The sequence below is a fragment of the Felis catus genome, chromosome A3, assembly GCF_018350175.1.
Source record: "Felis catus isolate Fca126 chromosome A3, F.catus_Fca126_mat1.0, whole genome shotgun sequence".
NCBI lineage: Eukaryota > Metazoa > Chordata > Mammalia > Carnivora > Felidae > Felis > Felis catus.
Genome location: NC_058370.1, coordinates 97,911,927 through 97,930,714, shown reverse-complemented (window position 1 = coordinate 97,930,714; position 18,788 = coordinate 97,911,927). Strand labels below are relative to the sequence as shown.

Here is an 18,788-nt window from a genome sequence, read left to right as displayed (position 1 = left end):
GTCTACGTTATGGTCAGGTAGGTAGGTCAGGTAACACGAATGAATGTAAAAGCTTTCTAAGAAGAGGATCAGATTCCCAAGAAATACTGGACTATCTTCACTGGAATCAGAGTCATGGCTAAAAAGCAAAATCACACTATAACGTGTAAAGTGATTACTCTCCTGTGAGATGTGCATTTTCCCAACTTATATTAAAAAAATTCAAAAAAAACAACAACAATGAACAAGATACTTTTAGGGTCTTACCTAGAACTAACATATATGAATTTTTAATTTTAGTGTATTGAAAAGAAAGGAAAAGGTGACTTTGAGCAATATTAAGAAAGAAAATTAGTATCATAATGCATATTGTTTATGTTTCTAAAAACCTGAGCTGAAACACATCTTAACTAAAAATTTCTAGAAATGTAGAAACCCCATGAATAATCTGCTGGCTAGCAGACTCAGTCCCATCTAAAAGGCTAAAATGAACAAAGTTTTTACCACAGTTCTTAAATTATTTTGAATAACTTCAACTACTGAGGAGAATGTAAAGAAAGTTTTTATTTAAGAACACTCTAATGCTCCAGCTGTGCTGTAGGAAAAATGAAATTGAAGGATGTGATGTGCAATTTTGTTAATACATGAATATTTTTCAAAATAATTGACTCAGGGAAAATAATAACAGCATTTTCTGTGATGGTCTTTAAGAAAATCAAATTTTAGAAAATTTAGAAGCCATTATTTAAAAAGAATATGTATAGGGGCGCCTGGGTGGCGCAGTCGGTTAAGCGTCCGACTTCAGCCAGGTCACGATCTCGCGGTCCCTGAGTTCGAGCCCGGCATCAGGCTCTGGGCTGATGGCTCGGAGCCTGGAGCCTGTTTCCGATTCTGTGTCTCCCTCTCTGCCCCTCCCCCGTTCATGCTGTCTCTCTCTGTCCCAAAAATAAATAAACGTTGAAAAAAAAATTAAAAAAAAATAAAAAAAAATAAAAAGAATATGTATAAAGAAATTCACTATTCATCTGCTTAATATTACTGTAGGGCTTTATTTTTTTAAAAGAACAAGATTATATCTTGTTTTTCTAATATATATGTATATATATATATAATTATGTAATTTTTATTGATTTATAATATGCAAAAATGTTTCTTAAACAAAATTTGGTTTTTAAATGTGATAATAATTTTTTACATTTTCTTTCCTTTGTTTCTGACAAATATCTAGTGATTTGTGAGTTTCAGATGACAACACTCCTTTTCAAGTACCTGAAGGAGATAGTGAGGAAAGGGTTATTTTGTTGTTGTTGTTTGTTGTTGTTGTTTTTCTTCTTCTGTTTTAATTGATACTATGGGTACCTTTAAGGCAAGGATGGAATAAAATTAAAAATTACAAAATGTGGAGAAAGTTTAGGAAATACTGTTTTAGCCAAATAATGCAGTATCTTTTACTGAAAGAGGCTAATATCACCTGGGCTCTCTACTTGATAGTAAACTCATTTGCAGAGAGAAGAGAGCTGCCCAAATTCCAACTGAGAGTTGATAATAGACCAGAGACCCAAACAAAATCAAGTTCCTTGGACTACTATCCAATTCCTTACTCTGCTGTATCATAAAGTTTCAAAACTTAATTATTTCTAATTTAAATTGCATATAACCAAGTTTTAATCTGTGGTAGATTGCCTAATAAGAGTCAACACTAATGACATGTTTCTTCATTAATAATGCCAAACCTTTTGCTTTGAGCTATCCTTATGTATTAGTAGAGAATGCCAATGCCTATATAATGGCTTACAAAGGGCAAAAGGCCCCTTCCCAAACACACTTCTGTTTATGACTTAAAAATATAACCAGATCTTACCAATAAAGCTCATATTTTTAACACCATTATTGAAAATCGCTTATATAAATAAATCAATGAATAAATTTATTGAAAATCATAGCTTATATGGGTACAGAATTAATTTATGAATAATATTGATGGAGATGATATCTGTAGCCTCAGAAAGCAGAACTTTAAGAGTAATACATTACACAGGAAAGGTGAAAGGTAGATGATAAGAATACTTCTGGGAGTGCTTTGTCATATAAGCCTCTATCAGACATAGACTTATATTAATAGTACAAGAACCACCAGATAGATACTTTAGCACTAGTCTGTTACTAGTATTTGAATTTTCATACTTAAATATTAATTCATTTTAGGTAAACAAAGATATTTTCCTTTAGGTTTCCTATATATGTTTATAGTGGGCATTACAAGGACCTAGAAATTAGACTAAACTAGAACTGGGATGTAATTTCTGAATCTACTAACTCAACAAAATATTTACAAGTTCCCTAACTCTTTGAAAAGCAGTTTTCTATTGTATAAAATGCGAAAGATAATGATACTTGCATAGCTATCATTAGGAATAAATATGATAATGTACACAAAGTACCTAATAATTATAACACCATGGCCAAGCAATGTGCGTGGATGTCTCTCTCTCCACCCCTCCCATCTGTTATATATACTTCCTGTTTCTCTGGAGAACCCTGGCCAATACATAAAACATGACAGACAGAACTAGCTGCTCTGAAGGAGCAGAGGCAAGATGGGGAAGTCTGAACAATCCTTTGAACCAGAAGTCTCCCTCAACTCAAACCAGAAAATCTAATGAAGGATTCTTTGCCCTGCTATCAGTGGCAATTCCTTGAAACTATTAGATGGACACAGGGGCTTAACTCTTAGTGACTAGAAATAACAACTTAGCAATGTTCAAACTTTGCAAAAAGTAACTGCAGTTGATAATATTTTTAACTAGGTATAATTCGGACAAATATGTAGGCTTTAGAATAACAGACTTCCAAAATCTAAAAAGAAACACACAGACCTTAATCAGACTTTAAAAAGGAATGTGACTCCAAGTAGATGATGAGTGCTGTGGTTGTTAATGACAACAGATATGTAACTAATATACAGAACAAAAGAAGGAACAAATACAGACCCAGCTTGATTGTCTAAATTACTTCTAAGCCTGGATATTAAAATGAGAAGTGTGCACGACAAATTAAGAATCACATATAGAAAAAAAAAAGACATATCACAGGAGAAAAATTTAAAGCGTTGTCTGAATATCTAGGAGTACTGACTGGAAAACTTAAACCCAGAATAAGATAAGTCAGGTGAAAAATGCTGAAGGGTAGGAATAAAGAGGACTATGGAAAGGAGGTAACTTAGTAAAAGTGAGATATAGGAACACTCTGGAGAAAATAGTTTTATATTAGCATATGCCAAATTTTCATTTTTAAAATATTTGGTGGTCTGGGCACAGGAGATAAATGAAAATATATATGGAAATGAATTAGTTATCAATGAACATGTACTGTGCATCAGGTGTTTTATATTATATATATTTAATATATCATTATTTTGTATGTATACATACTTATTACACAACAAGATCCTTGGGAGCTACTATTATATTCATTTAGGAGGCAGGAATTTACATCAAGGTCACACAGTTCAAGGATGCCAGAATTTACTCGGAGTCCAGTTTCATTCTAACATTCTGTTGTAGAATTAGATATTACATATTTGTCCCACAGTGGATTGAGAACATCTTCATAATAATGAGGAACTGCAACTGATTGAACCTTGTAAGAAATACCATTTGTCGGGGTGCCTGGGTGGCTCGGTCAGTTGAGCGTCCGACTTTGGCTCAGGTCATGACCTTGCAGTTCGTGGGTTCGAGCCCCGCATCAGGCTCTGTGCTGCCGGCTCGGAGCCTGGAGCCTGCTTCAGATTCTGTGTCTCCCTCTCTCTCTACCCTTCCCCGTTCATGCTCTGTCTCTCTTTGTCTCTCAAAAAGTGAATAAATGTTAAAAAAAAATTTAAAAAAAAGAAATACCATTTGTCTAGCTGCATAAAGGTTTGAAATACCAAAAAAATAAAAAAAAGGAGAACTTAATTCTGTTGAAGTAAGTCAGTTGAGGTAATGTCTGTCAGCCTGCAAGCTCAGAAAGATAGTCTTGCCCATGCTTTGTTCCCGGTGCTGTATTTTGGGTACATAGTGACTGATCAGTAAATATCTGTTGGGTAAACTAATATGTAACTAGTTTACAGGTAATTAACTCAGCATTAGAAACAGGAAATGGTTTTACTTTTCAAAAAGCAAACAAAAAATCCCCTATTGTATCCCACCCAGACCCACTTCCATCTACTGAGTTATTAGTTTCTCAGTATTAGGTTTTCAGCCATTTCTAAATAACAGTCCCACTGGGGTTCCTAAAACTATGTTCTGTTTCTATTTCAAAGCTTTAATTTTATACACATTGAAAATTCTTCTTGTAAGTTCCCCATAATACAAGCTAGAGCAGGAACAAGGTTACCTGTTCCATTCCTGGGCAAAATAAGGAAAAGGCAAAAGAAGCAGACCGTTATCATACTTGAATGTGAGTAGCATTTCTCTCCTTGGAAGTGTTTGCTGTACTCTATCTGATGCAATTTTTGTACTTGGTGTGGACTTGGCAGTAAGGGGAGGAAATTCAGAATTCTAAAAACAAAATGCTCACTTCTGAGCAAGCACCATGGTTAGTCACATCCCACTAGCCTCCTTTCAGACCTGCTGATCCCCGCTAGGTATCTCTCTTCAGATACTCTGCTCCCTGTTATGAAAGCATGAGTATGCATCAACAGGTCTCCTGCCTGAGCAAAGTCCAATTAAGGAATAAAACGATGGCCCTTCTGTTTCCCAGCTACTCTTCAGTCTTTAGACTTGCCTCCAGGAGGATAGGCATCTATCCTGAAACATCTCTCTGAAAGGCGCATGAAGAGAGAATAACTGACCACTGTAATCCTGCAAAAGGCGTTATCTACTCTCCTTATTCTCTGAATGTGGGACTGAAGAGGAAGACTGGTCCCTGAGATGTTGAATTTCTATATGCCTTTGAAGAGAGAGACTGGCGCCAGCTGCTCCAGGTTTATTTTCTTTAAAATGTAAAACAAATGTCAAATTGGTTTCCATACAACACCCAGTGCTCATCCCAAAAGGTGTCCTCCTCAATACCCATCACCCACCCTCCCCGCCCTCCCACCCCCCATCAACCCTCAGTTTGTTCTCAGTTTTTAACAGTCTCTTATGCTTTGGCTCTCTCCCACTCTTAACCTCTTTTTGTTTTTTTTTTCCTTCCCCTCCCCCATATATAAAAAAAAAAATTACAGAAGAGGGACGCCTGGGTGGCTCAGTCAGTTAAGCATCCAACACTTGATTTTGGCTCAGGTCACGATTTCACAGTTTGGGAGACTGAGCCCCACATCAGGTTCCGTGCTGACAAGTCTGCTGAGGATTTTCTCTCTGCCTCTCCCCTGCTCTCTCTCTCAAAATAAATAAATAAACTCAAAAAAATGAATGAAGATAAAAGAAAATAAAAAAAATAAAATGTAAAACAAATGAAAAGACATACTCTCAGTAGTAGCACTTTATCACAGTTACAGGACAAAAGCAATAATTCTTTTGAAAATTCCTGTTAGAAATTATTTAAAGAAGCACACTGATTAAGGTAGTACTTTGAACTGTGTCAAAAAGCTGAGTAAGGATTGCTTCTTCAGAAGTCCACAGGGTAAGGAAGAAAAAGGAGGAATGCAATAATTGAGGGAGACTGGACTTTGGATGCATAGTGCAATATTGTATGAATGGACTTGATTTTAAGAACCAGCTGTGCATAATGTTAAGGTTTGGGATATTATTCAGAAAAGGCACTGGAGCATATTAAGTTGTAGAGACATTTTACCATGTCTGTTATCAAAATATAACACTTAAATAAGCATACAAGTTAGGACAGAGTGAAGGTAGTATCTTGCATAAGGAGATGCTGTAATATTCCACGAAAGAACTAACAAGGGTAACACAATCACAAAAAGACTGGAAATTAAAAGTAAAATGAAATAAACAGGATAAATTTTAGAGCAATATCAGATGCAAAGAACTTACTTCTACATAGATGTGGTGGGCCAAAAGAGAAGAGGTTGTGTCCAAGATTCGTCTCAGAGAAGATCTAAAACATGTAATTATAACTAACTAGGATAAGAAAAAAGGTGGGGTTTTTTTTTAGTAAGTCCAGAATGGAATTGGAATTATTTACTTGTATTGGTCTAATATTTCTGAATATGGAATGCATGGTTTCTGGAGGAAAAAAAAAGGTAACTTCATGCAAACTACCTCAAATTTATAGAAGCATTCCTACACCTACTTTGAGGTATAGTTTCTATAAAACAATGGAAGATTCATGGTTTGTCTTCATCTACTTTGAAAATGCAGGGTAGGGGCGCCTGGGTGGCGCAGTCGGTTAAGCGTCCGACTTCAGCCAGGTCACGATCTCGCGGTCCGGGAGTTCGAGCCCAGCATCAGGCTCTAGGCTGATGGCTCAGAGCCTGGAGCCTGTTTCCGATTCTGTGTCTCCCTCTCTCTCTGCCCCTCCCCCGTTCATGCTCTGTCTCTCTCTGTCCCAAAAATAAATAAAAGTTGAAAAAAAATTTTTAAAAAGAAAATGCAGGGTATACATCTTGATTATGTGTCCTTCAAAAAAATAACAACATAATTTCTTTGTCTCTGCTACAAGAGTTCAGAATTCAAAGGGAGATGCATCACCACAAGTAATGCAGGGACAAGGATCTACCCTCTTAAACCACCTCTGGCAGAGCTATTTATGTAAACTGAAGTCTGACCTGCCATGCCTATTTATTAGTCTGCCAACTTTTTTATTGCAATTCATTGCCTCCCTTGTTCTTATGTTTTCATGTTAGAGTTCCCAGATGAATTTTTAATGGCATGGCTTCAAAACACTAGGGAAGTAAATGATGTTTATATTTTGCTTGCAAAATCAGCACTTGAGAGAATCACTTGCTTACAAATTGACCCTGGTAAGTTCTTAAAAGCTTAACCTCATGTAAACTTTCAGATGTGAAAATCTGGACATATCCTTTAGATAACTCAGGCTACTTGTATGACAATGATGGGATAGAGGCAGAAAATAAACAGTAAAAAGGAATATTGGACCTATGGATTTGTTTCTTAGGAATTTCATCTTTGAGTGATGTAAGTCATTACTTCCTCAAATGTGCAAAACACATCTTTGCATTGAAAACTGGTGAAATCACAATTTCAGGTTTGGATATACAGGAAAAATTTACAATATTTACTATTGATTGCTTTACTATAATCTAGAATCTGTTGTTCAAACTGATTATGTCTTGAATTTTTCCAGGTTCATTTGCTGATGAAATCAGCATTTTGTGCGCCAACATTTCCTTGGCAGAAAGTAACACACCCTATCATTGAAGAAGTTATTGTTCCATTAAGGAAGTCAGGTATTAATCTGCTCAGAGTATGTGGTAATAAATATAGGTCAAGAATATATAACATCAAGGGCTTAAGTGTTAGAGAGGTTAGTCATTAAAGACATCTGAATAAAGTTTTGGGAACCATCTTCAACAAAGTAATAGAGATGGTTTTACATTAAAAGATGAATATATGGGAAGGGGGGGTGAGATGAACATATGTGTTGCTACCACACATCTTCAATTAATAGTTGGTCCTATTGGACTTCTTACTCCTATTCATTAAAGGATGTATACAGTGATATGCCAGCAGAGTTATAATTTGCATTTCTTTGATTTCTAATGATAATTATCTTTTTAGAGCCATTTTTCTTTGTTGAATCATCTTCAAATCTTTTACTGTTTTTTAAATAAAACTTTTATTGAGACAAGTGTGTATTTATGTAGTTTAAAAATAATACAAGGGAATCCTATGTAAACTTTATAATTTCATCCAGCGAAAACATTTTTTAAAACTGTAATATATCGCAAACAGTTTACTGGAATAGATACAGCCCACCAATCTTATTCAGACTTCACCAGATTTACTTCTGGTGAAACACTATGGTGTTTATGTGTGTGCATTTATTTCTAAACAGATTTGTAACATGTAGGTTTCTGTATCCACCACTGTAGCCTAAATAGTGAACAATCGCATCAATGAATCCCTGTTGCCTTTTTATAACCAAACCCACCTTCCTCTCTCCTGTTCTACTTCCCTAAACCCTGGCAACCACTAATCTATATTTCCAAATTTTTTTTCATCTCAAAAGTATTTTACAAATAAAACCATACAATGCTTAACCATTTAGGATTGGATTTTCTCATTTAGCAAAATTTCCTGAAGATTCATCTGTTTCCTTTGTGTCAATGTTTCACTCTTTTATTGCTAAGTATTATTAAATTGCATATTTTGCCAGTTCTTTTGTCATTTACCTGTTGAAGGACATCGGGACTGCTTTCCAGTTTGGGACTATTACAAATAGAGCTGCTATGAACACTTGAATGTAGGTTTTTGTGTGAACATAAGTTTTCAATTTCCTGGGATAAATGCCCACAAATGCAATTGCCTGTTTCTATGCAATGGCAAGTTTAATTTTGCAAGAAACTGCCAAAATTTTTCCAAAGTGGTTGTACAATTTTAAGCTCCGATCAGGAATGTCTGCATGATCAAATTCTTCCACATTCTTTCAAGCATTTAGTGTTGCCACTTTTTTTTTTTTTATTTTTAGCCACTTTGAGGGATGTGTAGTGATTATTTCATTGCGGTCATAATATACATTTTTCTGATAATAAGTGATATTGAACATCTTTTTGTATTCATTCACCATCTATATGTTCTCTTTACTGTTTATATCTTTAGCCCATTTTCTCATTGCATTGCTTTTTTTTTTTTTTTTTTTTTTGCTGTTAGGTTTTAAGACATTTTTACTGTATCAGTCTGAGTTCTTGAGAGAAACAAACAGGATATATTGATATCTACAGAAAAAGATTTATTATGAGACATTGGTTCACACAGTTATGGAGGCTGAGAAGTCCCGTGATCCACTGTCCACAAACTGGAGGCCCAGGGAAGCAGGTGCTATGGTTCCAGTTCCAATCTGAATCCCAGAGAACCAGAAGAGCCAATGGTATGTCATCTAAGAACCAAGGACACCAATGTCCTGGGGAAGGAAAATGTCCTGACTCAAAGAAGAGAGCAAATTCATCCTTCCCCCACTTTTTTGTTCTATTCATGCCCTCAACCTATTAGTTGATGTCCCCACCTGCATTGGTGAGGCTGACCTCCTTTACTCAGGCTACAGATTTAAACATAAATTCGTCTCTTCTGGAAACACACTCGCTGACACACCCCGAAAACTGTCTCACCAGCTATAGGGGCATCCTCAGCCCAGTCAAGTTGACACCTAAAATTAACCATCACTTTTATCCTCTAGATACTAATTCTTTGTCAAATATATGGTATAAGATATTCTCTCCCACTCGTAGCTTGTCTTTACAGTCTCTAAATAGTCTTTCCTAGAGTAAAATTTTGTTGTTTTGACAAATGTTTTGATATCATAAGACTGCTATGATAAATCACCATAACTTTGGTGGCTTAAAACAACAGAAATGTATTCTCCCACATTTCTACAGGTCCAGGATTCAAAATCAAGACGTACAGAGCTGTACACCCTGTGAAGGCTGTACAAGAGACTCTCTCACATCTTCCAGCTTCTGGTGGTTCCAGGGGCCGGCCTTTGCATGTAGCTCATAACCTCATCTTGGCCTCTGTCTTCATACGGTCTTCTTTCTTTCTCCCCGTATGCCTATTTTAAGGACACTTAACATTGGATGTAAGACCCACCTATACAAACCTAGGATGATCTTCACTTGATTCAATATTTTAACCTAATTAAATCTGCAAATATGTACATGGATGTATGTGTGTATTTTTTTTTTCCAAATAAGATCACAGTTACAAGTTCAGGGAGGTGAGCATATGTTCTGGGGGAACACCACTCAACTAAATACAGTGAAGTCCAATTTATCAGATTTGCATTTGATTCTTTTTTGTAACTTCTACTTATTTTCGGAAATTTTCTGTTTTTCATTTGTTTAAGAGAATTGTAATTTTTACTCAAGGTTCTGTTTGTTTGATGGCTGCCAAAAATCCTGTTCAGAAAATCCTATCATATGATTTATCTCAGTGCTGGAATCAAACTTATCTCATTCAGGTTTGTTATTTTCTTGGTTCTTATTTGATTTTTTTTTATGCACCCTAGACATTTTGGGTATTATGTTAGGAGACCCTAGGTCTTATTTAAATCTTTTATTTTAGCAAATGCGCACCCTGATTAGCTTTAGCACATAGGTCTGGCCTATATTTGTGAGCTGTGGATCCAATGGCAGTTTAATTTTCGAACCCTTTATGGTATTTTTGTGTGTGTTTGGTTTCCCTAGTGATGCTGGGTACACCCACTTCTCATGTTGCCTGAGGCACAGAAAACAGTTCCCCCTGGATTCTGGGTGTCTCATAGCCAAGTAGAAGACTCTCAAGCCTGAGGTAATAAAGAGGCTTCCCTGGTTGGGCAAAAGCTTCCTGGTTGGACACTTTTTGTACCTGTGTCCCTTGTTCATGATCCACATGTGCAATAATGTCTCTAGGCAGGTAAGGGGAGTTTTAGGTTCCTGGGACAGAAAGACCCAACAGTATCCCAAGTCCTGGCAGCCTGTTGTGGCTAAGTTGTTATATCTTCTGCTCTGTCACATCAGTATCTCTCTTGGGGGAATCTCAGGCCTGGGGTGGGGGGTTGGGAGAAGGAGAACACTTCCTCTCATCATTTACTGTTGCCAAGATCTACTGATCGATCCCTCCTATAGTCAACAGCAGGTGACTATCAGTCTCAACTATCATCAGAAAGATACATATTTGACCTAGGGGAGAGATGTGCCTATCCGTGCTGCCTTCAGCTACTAAACTGGAGATGGGAATTGCTAGGTCTGGGTTTCCTGCTTTGGTTGGATGGGGGTATTAAAACACCCTATTGCTGTGTTGTTGCTCCAGGTCTGACTCCTCCAACAAGTGTTTCTTCTTACCAGCTTCTACAGGCCTTCATCAGTTGCCTCTTGTGTTGGAGGATTTACAGTTGTGCTTTACAGGAGTAGGGAGAAACCGGTCTTCCTCATCATGTCTGGACTTAACAAGTCCCAGTTATATTTCAGAGCAATGAAAACTAGGAAACATCAATTTTATTTACATTCATTCCATTTTTAGAGTTTCACTTATTTCTGTCTTGCAGAATTTCCCTCTGTTTAAAGAACTTTCTTCGGGGCGCCTGGGTGGCGCAGTCAGTTAAGCGTCCGACTTCAGCCAGGTCACGATCTCGCGATCTCGCGGTCCGTGAGTTCGAGCCCCGCGTCGGGCTCTGGGCTGATGGTTCAGAGCCTGGAGCCTGTTTCCGATTCTGTGTCTCCCTCTCTCTCTGCCCCTCCCCTGTTCATGCTCTGTCTCTCTCTGTCCCAAAAATAAATAAAAACGGAGAAAAAAAAATTTAAAAAAAAAGAACTTTCTTCAATATTTCCTAAGATTATACTACTGGAAGGAAATTCTCAGTTTTTATCTGAAATTTTAAAATTTTTGTCTTTTTTTTACTAGATATTTTCACTGGGTATAGCATTCACAGTTGACAGGGATTTTTTTTTCTTTTGTCACTCTAAAGCAGTCATTATTGTCCTACAGATTGCATGGTTTCAGAAGGAGTCTAATTCTCACCATTGTACCTCTTTATATAATAGGATTGTTTTCTTTATCTGCCTCTTTGGTTTCATTTTTATCACATCGAAGATGACATGTTTAAGTGTTTGTTTTTGTTTTGTTTTGTTTTTTTCTTTTTTTGTCTGTTATTACTATTTTTGGAAAAATCTCAGCTATTATTACCTCAAATATTTCTTCTGGTCTTTTTTCTCCTGGAGATTCCAGTTCCTTATATGTTAGTCTACCTGATATTGTTCCACAGCTCTTCTCCCAAAAGTCTAGAACCTCTATTCTTCCACCTTTTTATTTTTCATTTTTATCTTATATTTATATTTGGATAATTTTTGCTGACCTGTCTTCAGAGTCACTTATTATTTCATTGGCTATGTGAGGTCTACTGATGAGCCCAGCAAAGACAGTTTTCACCTGTGTTACTTTTTATTTGCACCCAGTTTATTTTGCACATTGTCTACCTTTTTGGTTTAGGCCCTTAACATATTTAATATAGTTATTTTAAATTTTCTGTCAAATATTTTCAACATATGTGTCACAGGAGTGAGTTCCAATGGTTACTTTACCTTTTTGGAGTTTTGTTTTTCCTGGACTTTTCTCATGTCTCGTAACTTTTGTTGAAAGAAAGATAGGTATTTTATGTAGAACAGTAGAGGCTAAGGTAAATCATCTTTATGCACGGTAATTAGTAGTTCTTTATCTCTGCTATGATTTCAGTTTTGGGTCCTCTGTTAATTTAACTGGAAACTGGGTTTGCCTGTTGTTACTAGGGACAACTTAAGTGTATTGCAGGTTACAAATCCTTCCACTGATACCTCCTTTTTATGGTATAAATTTGCATGCCAGAGGCTGTTTACTTAAAGTCTGTTCACCTCTTTGTTTTGTTTTGCTTTTGTTTGTTTACTTTTTTATTGCACCTGAAAAGGAATAGGTCTCTTGAAGCTCTCTTCATTGTATTCCACAGTTATTCTATCCAATTCATATTATTCTGGAAGTAAAGATCAGTGCAGAGAACTATTCTCTGATGTTCTGACTTAGCCTCATCTTGTGCAGGCACTGTGCCCAAGGACCTCATGAGTTGGGGCCCTTGCAATTACCCCTGCCCCTTCTCCATTTGTAATGGGGGGTTTGGCACTTATCCAAGTCCCTACCCAGGGACAAGAATTTTTCTCTCTCTTTTTCTCTTCCCTCAGCATCCAGGGGTTACCTAGTCCTCTGAGAGAACAATATTCATTACTCTTTTACCTGGACACCAAGACTTGTTCAATAGAGAAGAAATATAAAATTCATCAAGCCAAATTTCAGCAGTTTAAGCTATTCCCCTGCTGTGGTTTCTGAGAATTCTCTCCAATTTTCCCTGTGAATGCCTGATCAGATTCACAGAGAAAAATATACATAGTAAGAGGTGTGAACATTCCCCAAATCTGTAATCTCCAATGGATTTACACTTTCCTATAAACCACACCTGGCCTTTAATAATAATATGTGGCATTTCAGCTGAATTCTTACTGGCTTACTTGACATCCAGCCGCACCTGCTCAATGTATGGAAGTACTCCTATCACTTCTCTCCTCTCACATGCCTGGCTGTCCCAGATCTGGGGTTAATTGGATGCCATGAGAATTCAGTTCTCTGCTCTGTTCCAAAAACTCATTAATTTGCAGTGCATCCAGCCTTTTCCTTTTTTATATGGGTGAGAACAATGGTCTTTTCATCAAAGTTTTCTGAGCTAAGAATCAAAAGCTTTCCGTTTTTATTTTATACAGGTATTTACTTAATAACATAATGGACTTTAGTGAACCACTCAACCCAAAACCAGCTCATTACAAACAACACTTCTCTAATAATGTGCTTTTCCCTATCACATGTCTGTCTCCTTTCAGATGAAAACACTATTTAAATTATATGTCTTTACCACTTTGTGACCCTCTCATTTTTAGTTTTAACACACACACATATATTTCAAATATATCTCTGATTTAACAGAATTTTGCTTTTGTTAATTATTTTCATTATTCTACTTAAGCAAACACTGGTTCCTTAGCTATTCATCTAAGATGGCTTGCTTCTATCTATGTTTTTAAAACTTCTACTCTACTCTCCAGCATTAAAAATGGTTTCAGGTATAAATGTAAAGAGACAGTTACCTTCAAAGGAGGTCATTTAACCAATTTTCTGGTACACTGGTTGGGATATATGGATTATTTCACCTTGATGAGTCTCAAGTATTCAATTTCTTGGACTAGAACAAATTCAGAATATCATCAAGAATTTTTCCTATTCTATTTAATCAAAATAAATATTAATGATTAACCAAAAAACACATTCCAAAACAAGTTGCAAAAAGCTACAACAAAATCTGATGTTATTCACACTTGAAAATTGAATCTGTAAGAATGTAACTTTGACATCTGCTTTTTTAAAACCCTAAACAAGAAGATTTGTATGCATTTAAGTGTGATTCTTACAATACAGCTACATACTTTAGTAATGTATAAATAAGTTGCTTCTGAAGGTATTTTTCTCATAGTTACATGAAAGCAAATATAATTTTTTGAAATAATTTTGCCTTTGGAAAATTTGGACAGAGTTTTACATTCAAGTTTACATACACACACATTCACAAACACACACACAATTTATTCTACCAGAAAGGTTTCAGTTCCAGTAAGTGCCCAATATTAAATCCTAAACAACATCATAGAACTCTTATGTTCTCCTTTCTCTATGAGCTCTTAGACCAAGATGGCTTTTACAGACAGTGTTGCTGTTCTAGTATACAAAGAAAGGTTCAAGTAGCATTTGATCTAGTTGAAGTATTTTAAAGTTAGAGACTGTCATTCCACAAAGCTTGGTACTGCAAGTATTTGAAAACCATTTAAGTTATTTCTTAGATGACCTCCTATTTTTGAAATTCCAATACATCATCTATTGCATATTAAATATAAGCATACCACATATAAATGCAGAGAAAATTAGTAGAACCATGTGAAATGTATAAATGACTGGTGCTGTCAGTTTTTATACTGTGCTATATTTTTATATACTGTATTATATAAATATACACATACATATATATATATACATATATGTATACACACATATATATACATATATGTATACACACATATATACATATATATGTGTATATATATATGTATATATATGTGTGTATATATATGTGTGTGTATATATATATATATATATATATATATATACAGTCTAAAAAAACACCACTTACTGAGATTTTATTCTGAATCGTACACAATGTTACCTTTAAGCACTCACTTTCTCTAATGTTTAAATAAAATAAAGCCCAAATAAATAAAATTGGCAAGGCATAAGGCACTCACTCTTTAGCAAACACTAGGTAATGCCAATGTAACCTAAATCTGTGATTTGCAATAAGGGAGTGGTTGACATTCCAAGCACGTGCTAATGTGTAACAAAATTAGACTGGAAATATATTAACATTGGAGAAGTGTCAAATCTCTGAAATAAATTCACTCCAACTTGGTGGAACCTGCAACTCCAGCAGGGAAAAAGGAGCTCCTCCTGTGCTGTATTATGCCTAACAAAATAAAGAAGGTTCCTTTAGTAAACCATGAGTTTTTAGAAATCAGAAAGCAAGCTATGCTGGCAAAATAATTGCATTCCTCTCCTGGCCATTGTGGAGATGGCAAAATATTGATGAAACAGAGGTGGCAAAACAGACATCACTGGATGATTTTGCATGTTTCTGAAAAAGGATGATTGGTTCAGAATTGGTGAATATTTATGAACCTTAGTTTCTCATCATCGCTTTAGAGGTACTTTCTGCAAAGATTTATCTAAATATTACAAAAATCACAGTCATTTGTATGAACAAAAAGCTTCCTCAGGAGAAACCACAGGGATGTTTAGGTTGGGGAAGCAAGCCATTAACCTTACCTACCGTCAACTTTCAAATGGTTGACAAAATCATGGAGTGGAGATATGTTTAATTAGATGAATATCTTTGATGACAGGTTCCAACTATTATTTTAAAATATCCTAAAATATATGCACCCATTTGAATATTTTAATAAATGGAAACAAATTAACAAAATGACATTCTCATCCCCAAAACAACCCCTGCCTATTAATTTCTACTCCAATTAGTCATGAGTTCCTATTGGTATACAAAACTGACCTCTACTTCTCATACTGTCATGGCCTTTAGTTACCAAAAATCTCAGTAATTTCCACAAGAATCAAAGCCAACATTCTTTCATTACATAAGTTACACCGACAGCATAGAAAGACATGTCCTAATACACACACACATACACACACAATTTGTTCAAATTGTGGTTGAAAATATAAAAATATTAAAACATCCACTGTACTCACAGCAAAGCCCAAAATAATTTGCATGTAAAGACAGTTTAGGTTTTGGTACATCTTACATTCTAGGAACCTCACCGCTTCCTTAATTGTAATTTCTGTTTTAGTCTAAGTGATTTATTTTCATTCCTCTCTCTCTCTCTCTCTCTCTCTATATATATATATATATATATATGTATATATATATATATAGAGAGAGAGAGAGAGAGAGACATATATATATACACACACACACACATATATACATATATACTATTTCTCACATTTCTGTTTTGCTTCCTCTGCCTTAAACAATCCATATTTCTTCTTTCTCACAATTCTTTACTAAATTCTGTGATAAACATTGGGGAATGTGTTTTGGACTTTGTGTCCTCAGGGAACATTATTTATCATAAACATTATTTATTACAATCTCCTCACTTGTCTGATAATTCTACTAGACCATGAGGAACTACAATTCTTGGTGATTAGTACAGTGCCTGGCACAAAACAGCCAATGTATCCATGTTTGCTAAAAGCAATAATTTGGAAAATATCTCAGCTTTGATTCCCACAGTTTATAAGAGAAGATCTGAAATCAGACTCTCCAGATCCAGTTCCCCGCTCTGTTACTTATTAGCTGTGCAGCTTTAAGAAAGTTACATAACTTCTTTAAGTCTCAATTGCTTAATCTATAAAATGGAGTACTAAGAAATTCTAACTTGCCTAGTGGCTAAGAGAATTTAGTAAGATCAGAGTTAATAAAGTGCCACTTGGTAGTATTATCATTTGTTTTCAAGAAGGATAAATAATAGCAGGGAATATATTTTCTAACACGAATGACAATTTCTTTTTAATTATCTGAAAGGTAAACTGGACATAGAAATCACATATGTGAGGTACATTTTATGAAGAAAACTGAAAATAAGCTCATCTATCAGCCATTCAAATCTGGAAGCCTAACTGTCATATATTCAAGAATGAAAGGCAACTCCTTCTATTTTTGAAAGCCACAAATGAATAAACTCGCTCTCTACAAAGGTAATTTTAAGTATTATCTACTTCCTTTTTTAAATTTATTTATTTTGAGAGAAAGAGCAAGAAAGGGAAATAGAATCCCAAGCAGGCTCCACAATGTTAGTGCAGGGTCCCACATGGGGCTGGAACTCATGAACCGTGAGATCATGACATGAGCTAAAAGTCAAGAGTCAGACGTTCAACCAACTGAGCCACCCAGGCACCCCAGTATCATCTATTTCTTAAAATCTCTCCCTCACATTATAATATATACCACACACATGCACACACACCACATTTTCCAGTAGTTTGCACAGTGTTATAGAAATAATTGATTCTCAACATTAACACATTGGTAAATTTCTCTCTTCGTTTTCAAATGGCTTTCGAGCTTAATTCAGTGGAGAAAAAGACTGACCAACTACTAGGTGATCATGGTAGAGTCTTCCTCATCACTTTAAATGAACTTGACCCACCCACACAAAGGCGCTGCTTGAAGAGAACTAAAAACCAGTAATAAAAATGAATCTGCTAAATCTGTATTTTAAAAAAATTAACATTTATTTATTTTTGAGAGACAGAGAGAGACAGAATGTAAGCAGGGGAGGGGCAGAACAAGAGGGAGACACAGAATCCAAAGCAGGCTCCAGGCTCTGAGCTGTCAGCACAGAGCCCAAGCAGGGCTTGAACCCACAAACTGTGACATCATGACCTGAGCCAAAGTCAAATGCCCAACCAACTGAGCCACCCAGGCACCCCTGCTAAATCTGTATTTTATTTGACTCTTATCAAGGATTTCCTGAACCCAACAGGCTCCTGTATTCATTCTCATGCTTATACTGACAAGACAGTTTCTTCCTACTCTCTTCAACAAGTCATAGAAATGATTTGGGTCAGACATGCTCTCTCTTTGTGACACTAGCACCCGTTCCAATACTCGAGGTACTCAGTTGAGTACTGATTTACTCATTTATTCATCAAGGAGTGTAGAATAAATTACCAAGAAATTACTGCAACCATGAGCTTTTTTTTTTTTTTTTTTTGCATTGAGAATGTCATTTCCCACAAGTCTCCTTGCTACAATTTTTTGCTGTCTGCAATTCACTGTTGCTCATAATATAGCAAGAACCAACTTTCAAAATTTGTAATTCCAGTTATGTCACATCTCATTTAAAATATTTCAGTGCCTGCATCACTCAGAATCAAATGCAAACTCTTAAGCTGACATAGAAATCCCCCTTTCGTTTTCAACTCTGGCTTGCTCTTCTCTTTTATTACCCTTCTTCACAGAATGTTGTTTTTTGTTTTTGTTTTTGTTTTTCACCTAGCTAATGTCTTCACAAATGTTGTCACTAAATGTAATCATCCCTTCTAGCAAAATTTCTAGAGCCTTAAAATTTCATTCAACTGCCCCTCTTTGAAGCTCCAAAATATCACAAATCATATTATAATTATAATTTTACTTAATGTCTCCAACATTCAATTTGAGTTTCTTAAGGGCAGAGATTACATATCCATATTTCATACCTAGTTCTGAGTACTGCATACTGCAAGTAATGAGTGATCAATGTTTGTATAACAATTTAGTTTTTACAAAATATTCATATAGATATTAACTTTATTGTCTAATAGATAATTGTCTAATAAATATTTTCTAGTAAATAACAAATAAATATTGTCTAATAAATATTGTCCAATAAACAATTAACTTTATTGTCTAATAAAGACAATTTCAGGGGGTGTAGTATAATAGATGTTTCTCCTTCCAGTTTTCACCAAAAAAAAAGAAAAAAAAAAAAAAAAAGAAAGGCCTGTAACTTGCTCTTGAATTTCTGGACT

General features: G+C 35.6%; 1 protein-coding gene and 1 long non-coding RNA gene across 4 annotated transcripts in view; one reads left to right on the top strand and one right to left on the bottom strand.

Moving 5' to 3' along the window:
- LOC101083672 (ADP-ribosylation factor-like protein 5A) overlaps nucleotides 1-18,788 on the bottom strand; it is a 761,586-nt gene that overhangs the window by 705,371 nt on the left and 37,427 nt on the right. The window lies entirely within an intron of this gene.
- The window catches only part of LOC123384516, a 71,718-nt gene that overhangs the window by 39,357 nt on the left and 13,573 nt on the right, over nucleotides 1-18,788 (top strand). For both annotated transcript variants that reach the window (XR_006595698.1, XR_006595699.1), the window contains exons 2-4: nucleotides 7,228-7,330; nucleotides 8,754-8,970; nucleotides 16,801-16,973. This is a non-coding gene — a long non-coding RNA (uncharacterized LOC123384516). The remainder of the gene's footprint in view (nucleotides 1-7,227; nucleotides 7,331-8,753; nucleotides 8,971-16,800; nucleotides 16,974-18,788) is intronic.